Source organism: Maylandia zebra, linkage group LG9 (assembly GCF_041146795.1).
Source record: "Maylandia zebra isolate NMK-2024a linkage group LG9, Mzebra_GT3a, whole genome shotgun sequence".
NCBI lineage: Eukaryota > Metazoa > Chordata > Actinopteri > Cichliformes > Cichlidae > Maylandia > Maylandia zebra.
Window position 1 is genome coordinate 3,794,021 of NC_135175.1, and position 5,797 is coordinate 3,799,817.

General features: G+C 38.8%; 1 long non-coding RNA gene across 1 annotated transcript; it reads right to left on the minus strand.

The window, feature by feature from the left end:
* Window positions 1-1,435: 1,435 nt before the first annotated feature.
* Window positions 1,436-4,112, minus strand: LOC143420457 (uncharacterized). The gene is made up of 2 exons (XR_013100288.1): window positions 4,042-4,112; window positions 1,436-1,984 (listed from the first exon to the last, which is right to left on the minus strand). It is a non-coding gene; the product is annotated as an uncharacterized LOC143420457 (long non-coding RNA).
* Between the last annotated feature and the right edge of the window lie 1,685 nt (window positions 4,113-5,797).

Here is a 5,797-nt window from a genome sequence, read left to right on the forward strand (position 1 = left end):
GTGGTTACCATGGAGCTAATGATAGGATTTGAAAAGTATTAAACACCACAGCAACCTCTGTTCCTGTTACCTCATCAGGATGAAAGGCAGGAGGTCCCTGCACAAGCACCTTGTGTGTGCTGCCTGTAATAGGAAACCAGTTGCAGTACAAGCATTAAAAGGGGACCTGTTATGTTCATTTCCAGCATCATAGTTCAAAATAATCCTTATTTACCTTATATACGGGCTTGACACAGCCCCACAGATCACCTACTGTGGGCTGAAACACAATGTTTTAGCTTCTCTCTCTTTAAAGCCATCTTCCATTTATTCTTCTGACTGTCTGCCCATCATAAACATCCACCACTGTAAATAAACCAGAATAAGTCCACTTTAAGATTATGTACGAAGCTCATTCATTTTCACCATGCATCCCAACTTCACCCAGCACATCAAAAAAAGCTGGGTAGGATCATGCTCAACACTTTGTACCATTCTCTCCTTTTAACATCTGGGAACAGAGGAGACTAGTTCCAGGACTTTTGGGATTTTATAATTAGTCAGATATGGGATTTTAGATGCTCAACAGTCTTGAATCTTCTTTGTCATAGTTTATGATTTACCATTGTCTTGCTATTTAAGGTGGAGGAAGTCCTTCAGCCAACATCTGAGCGTTACACTGGAAACGGTTAGTGAAATCTGTGCCTTCATCAGTACGTCTTGCATGCTTTGGCCCTTTGTCTTTGCCTCACCTGTTTGTTCATCTCTGCACAGGAATCCTGATTTGTGTCTGAGTTACAGAAAGTGTTCCCCTGTGGACCTGTTTGTACTGGAGCCATGGACCCATTAACTAACACCCCTTCTACTGTCAATCCTATTCCCTGCCTCACTGTAAATGAATGTGCTGTCTTTTATTTCTTCCGAGTCTGCATCCTGAGTGCAATACGCACCACTGACTATGACATATTGTTAATGAAATTCAAAATTCAGTTGTCTCAGTTTAAAACACTTGTTTCCGATGTTCTGTTGTGAATAAAATATAGGTTGAAATCATTGCAGTCTGTTTCAATCTAGATTTCATTCAGCATCCTAACTTTTTCAGAACTTGGTTTGTTAATTTATACATTTAGAATCATGAACTTCAAATTTTAGGTCCTCCCAGGCTTACTGTCAGACAAAATAGAGCACAGAGAGGACACAATGAGTCCGAGGAATCGAATAACAAAGACAACTTTAGGGAAATTCTTGAAACCGTTCCAAACCATGATGCAGCAGTTAAATGTAGATTAACGACCATTCACGACACAAAGTACACAAGCACTATAATGCAGAAAGAGGTTCTGGACTGTTTGGCAGGAGTGGTCCATTCTGAAATTGTTGAATTTAAAAAAAAAAAAAAAAAAAAAAAAAAAAAAAATTTCAGTATCATGGCAGATGAGACAAAGGATGTTTCAAAACCATAACACATTTCATTTGTATTCTGGTACTATTAAAATGAGTCATCAACAGGACTTTTCTCAATTAATGTGCTGAGATCCCACTGCATCTCATCTTTCCCATGCAGTGGGAAAGATTGTCCACTTATTGGAACATCATGGCTTTGACTACAAAAACAACCGTATAGGCTAAGCATATGATGGTGCTGCTGTAGTGAGTGGTAAGCATTCAGGGGTCTAGGCTGGAATGATGGGTCACCCAGATTCCCTTTTGTATCCCCTACAGTGCCCACTGTCTCAATTTAGTGCTTGTTGAAAGTCTTTAAGAGTCCTTATGTTTTCACTTAGGTCCATATATATTTGGGCACTGACACAAGTTTGATTCAAGTTGACGCTTGAATCAAAAGCTAAGTCACGGGTAGGTGTGGGCAGTTCCTTCATTATCAATTAGGCAGAAAAGGCCTGGAGTTGATATGAGGTGTGGTGCTTGCATTTGGAAGATTTTGTTGTAAACACACAACATGTAGTCAAAGGAGGTCTCCATGCAGGTGAAACAAGCCGTCGTTGAGCTGCGAAGGAAAGAAAAAAAAAAAAAGACAAAAAACCCACACATCCAAGAAATTGCTACAATAGTAGAAGTGGCGAAATCCACAGTTGGGTACATCCTGAGAAAGGAGCAATGCACTGGTGAGCTCAGCAACATGAAAATACGTGGACGACCACAGAAGAAAACAGTGGTGGATGATCGCAGAATCATTTCCATGGTGAAGAGAAACCCCTTCACAATAGCCGATCCAGTGAAAAACACTCTCCGGGAGGCAGGCGTATCGATATCCAAGTCTACCATAAAGAGAACACTGCACTAATTTAAATAAAGAGGGGTCACTGCAAGATACAAGGCACTCATAAGCCGAGGCAGAGAGAAGTCAGGAGGCTTAAGTGTGTGTGTTGGTCAGCTATCCCAAGAGAAATCTCAGGAGGATGCATATTTACAAAGTCTGTTGCGCTTTAGTAATCCGGTTGTTCAGTGATGACGTGACGAATCCTACTTCCAGGCCTAAAGTAGTCTGCGTTTAATATGGCTTTTGTGTTGTTAACATGTTTAATGTTTTCTTCTATTTGAACTCAAAAAGCTCCTAAAGCAGTCAGTGATCACTGTTGACCTCCCTCGGCTTTTATTACCGCTAATCATTTATTTAAGCTCAGTTTTTAAAACCTTAGGATGTAGCTACAGCCCAGCACATGCAGCAGTATATGAATGACTAACCTCGTATTGTAGATGGATGATCTCAGTTGTTCTCCTGACTGAAGTTTGGTCCTTTTACAGCATCCTGCCATGCGATTACATTTGTTCCTGACCACCGAGAACACTCACGTTAACTTTTATCGAGTGGGAAAAAAGTTAGCTTGTTTATATTATGCTAACATAGCTGTGTCGCTAGCGGTCACGTAGCACATCATTATATACCAGCTAGCCAAACTTCAGTAACCCTACAAACGTCACTGCAGTTTAGTTTTCTGTCTTCATTTATGCTGGAAGTGATAGCAGAGCTGTACGTTTTAATTTGTTTCCAAAACCCCACAGTCAGGACATGCTATATTGTATTTAGATAGAAGCTAGCGAGCTAACTCCCTGCTAACTTCTAACTCCGTTAAATGTCATAAATTCCGTTTTCATGGATGCCTGGATGATAAACTTCTGCTCTACACCTGGTAGAGCAGAAAGCTGATCATTTTATTAAAGATGAAAGACTTTAGACAGTTTTTCAACTCTCAGTAATGCCATAGTGATCGTTTGATATATGGACCTGCAGCAGAGTTTAGGCCCAGACACGGCTAGTGACGTCAGACTGAACAACCGGATAAGACCACTGTCAAGTGTTCTGTCTGTGAGGTGCCCACACTTGAAAAAGACCAGACTTTGAATTTATTTTGACCAGCTAGTTGGATAGCTAATAGGTAGGTAGATGGATAGACATAGGCGAAAAACCTTTCAACACAAAAAATAAAGAACATTTCATTAATCATTCAGATTAAATGCATTACACAGAAGACAAATGAAATAACAAAAATATATACACTTCAGTAAAGCCACTTAACATAGCTAAAGCTAAATACTTGTCTAAACTATCATTTATCCCAGTTTAAGTTAGTTTTACATTCATTGGTTTTTAAATCACAGAGCTGAGTAATTTCAAACAATGAAGATGAAATAAACTATGGTTCTTAAATATACAAAGTGTGTCTACCTTGCATTTTACACTTTTTATAAACAATTACATTTTTAAAGTATACATTTTAGAGTTTGCAAATATTTTAATAGAGACTTTAACCAAGGATTTTCTTTTACAAAGAATTATTTTCCTTAAATTAAACCAAACATATTTACACTAGTTTTAAGATTTAACCAAGGATTTGGGGTAACTATTTTTAGTATTAATTAACATAAATATGTGGGAAACACTATCTACATAAACAATTTATTCAAACTTAAACATTCATTTTAATATAAATATAATTTTTTAAACTTAAATGCAGTAACTATTTCCCAAAGCATAAACACATTCCACAATTGAGCTTCCATAGTTTCCAAACATAAGCAGCAAATATGAGTCCAAGAGCTTACCGATAGCCCGTCTAGCTCAAAGTCTTCCTCACAGTGGAAAGTGGATTATGCTTGGTTTGCTGTCCTCTCAGTATGTCACACCCAGGTCAAATGGCTGCTGCATGCATTTTAAGGTCTACTAGGCACGCCAGCCCTTGATTGCTCTAATTCAGCTCACCTGGCGGAGCGGCGCACACCAGGCCGCGCTTAGTTGTCGATTGCACAAGGTCTAATCAGCAGCCATGCGCAAGCAGCAGCACAGAGCAGGTAGTGGGCAAGAGGAGGAAGAGAAGAGAAGAGAAGAGAAGAGAAGAGAAGAGAAGAGAAGAGAAGAGAAGAGAAGAGAAGAGTAACAGCCACAGCCACAGCCACACCTACTAGGTCAGCGCGACAACCACAAAGGTGAACAAGTGATAATACAATGTTACTATTCACATGTTTGGGTGTTTTTCTTTAAACTTTCACTTGCATCACTAAAGACCTTTGTGCTGGTGAAACAACTTCCAGAAGAAGCTAAGAAGCTAAACACGACATTCTGAAGATTAAGACCATCCTCAGCTACTGTACTGTGGACACAAGAAAAGTACTTCCTTCAAAACTTACAATGAAAACTATAGTGTAAAGGGCTTGGAAAGAAAGGCATCTGGACTTCTTTAAATTTCCTTGAAGATGTTTCATCTCTCATCCGAGAAGCTTCTTCAGTTCTAAGAGCAATTGGTAGAGAGTCCCAGGTTTTAAGCCCTTAACCACCTTGATTTTTTTAAATGCTTGATTCAAATTTTATAAAAGAAATGAAACCACGGCGGTCTACTTTTATTCATTACACCATATCAGCTGAAATAAGAATCCATATAGTAAGGCATAGTCTGTGCAATCAAATACATATGTAAATGCCTGCATTATAAGCCTAATGCTTATGTGCAATAATTTCCATTTTCTTCTCATTCTTGTTTTCAGGAGCACATTTGTGTATTTGATTTTCATTTTGGAATTTTCTGCATCACTTTCTCCTTTTTCCTTATTGAGTTGTATTTTATAATGTTCTTCTTATCTTTAATTGCTTTGTTTTCTTCAATTGTATCATGTTAATCTTTAAAGACCTGCTTTTAAACCCTTCACTACTCATTGGAATTGCTTTTTGACTGATTGTATCAACTTTAGAACTTCTAATTCCTTTAGTTTTGTTCTTAATGTGAGGTAAGCACTTCTGCTGTGATGGTGCATCTAATCACACATCTACTTCCAGAGATAGACTACTACTGCTGTCTGCAGATTAGCAGATAGTGCTGACAGTTGCACAGTGTGGGGCTGGCTTACTAATACTCAAATATGCATTTGGATCCATATGTCGCAGGTATCTCCCCAATCTGCTGAAACCCCCCCACAGTACAAAGACAACTGATGTTTTAAAAAAAGGGCACAGGGGGTTGTCCCAGCATGTGGTGTTATCAGTAGGATGCACATTACAATTAGTGCTTTCCTGCATTAACATGCAGGAAAGCACTGGCACCCATACTGGGGAGGCAATTCCATTGCACTTGGAGCTTTTATGGATTACTTCTTTAAGTGAAGAAATCAATTTGCACATATCACAACATGAATAATATCCAATTCCTGCGCTGATAGTAGACATCTGTGGTGCAGTGTCAGGTATGAGTATGCTGCTTTTCTAATTCATTGTTTGTATTGTCCTCTGACTGTAATATGTATTCATGTGGACAGCTTTCTCAGTAACACACTGGTTATACAGTCCACTTCAAGAGTTGTGTTTAATGTG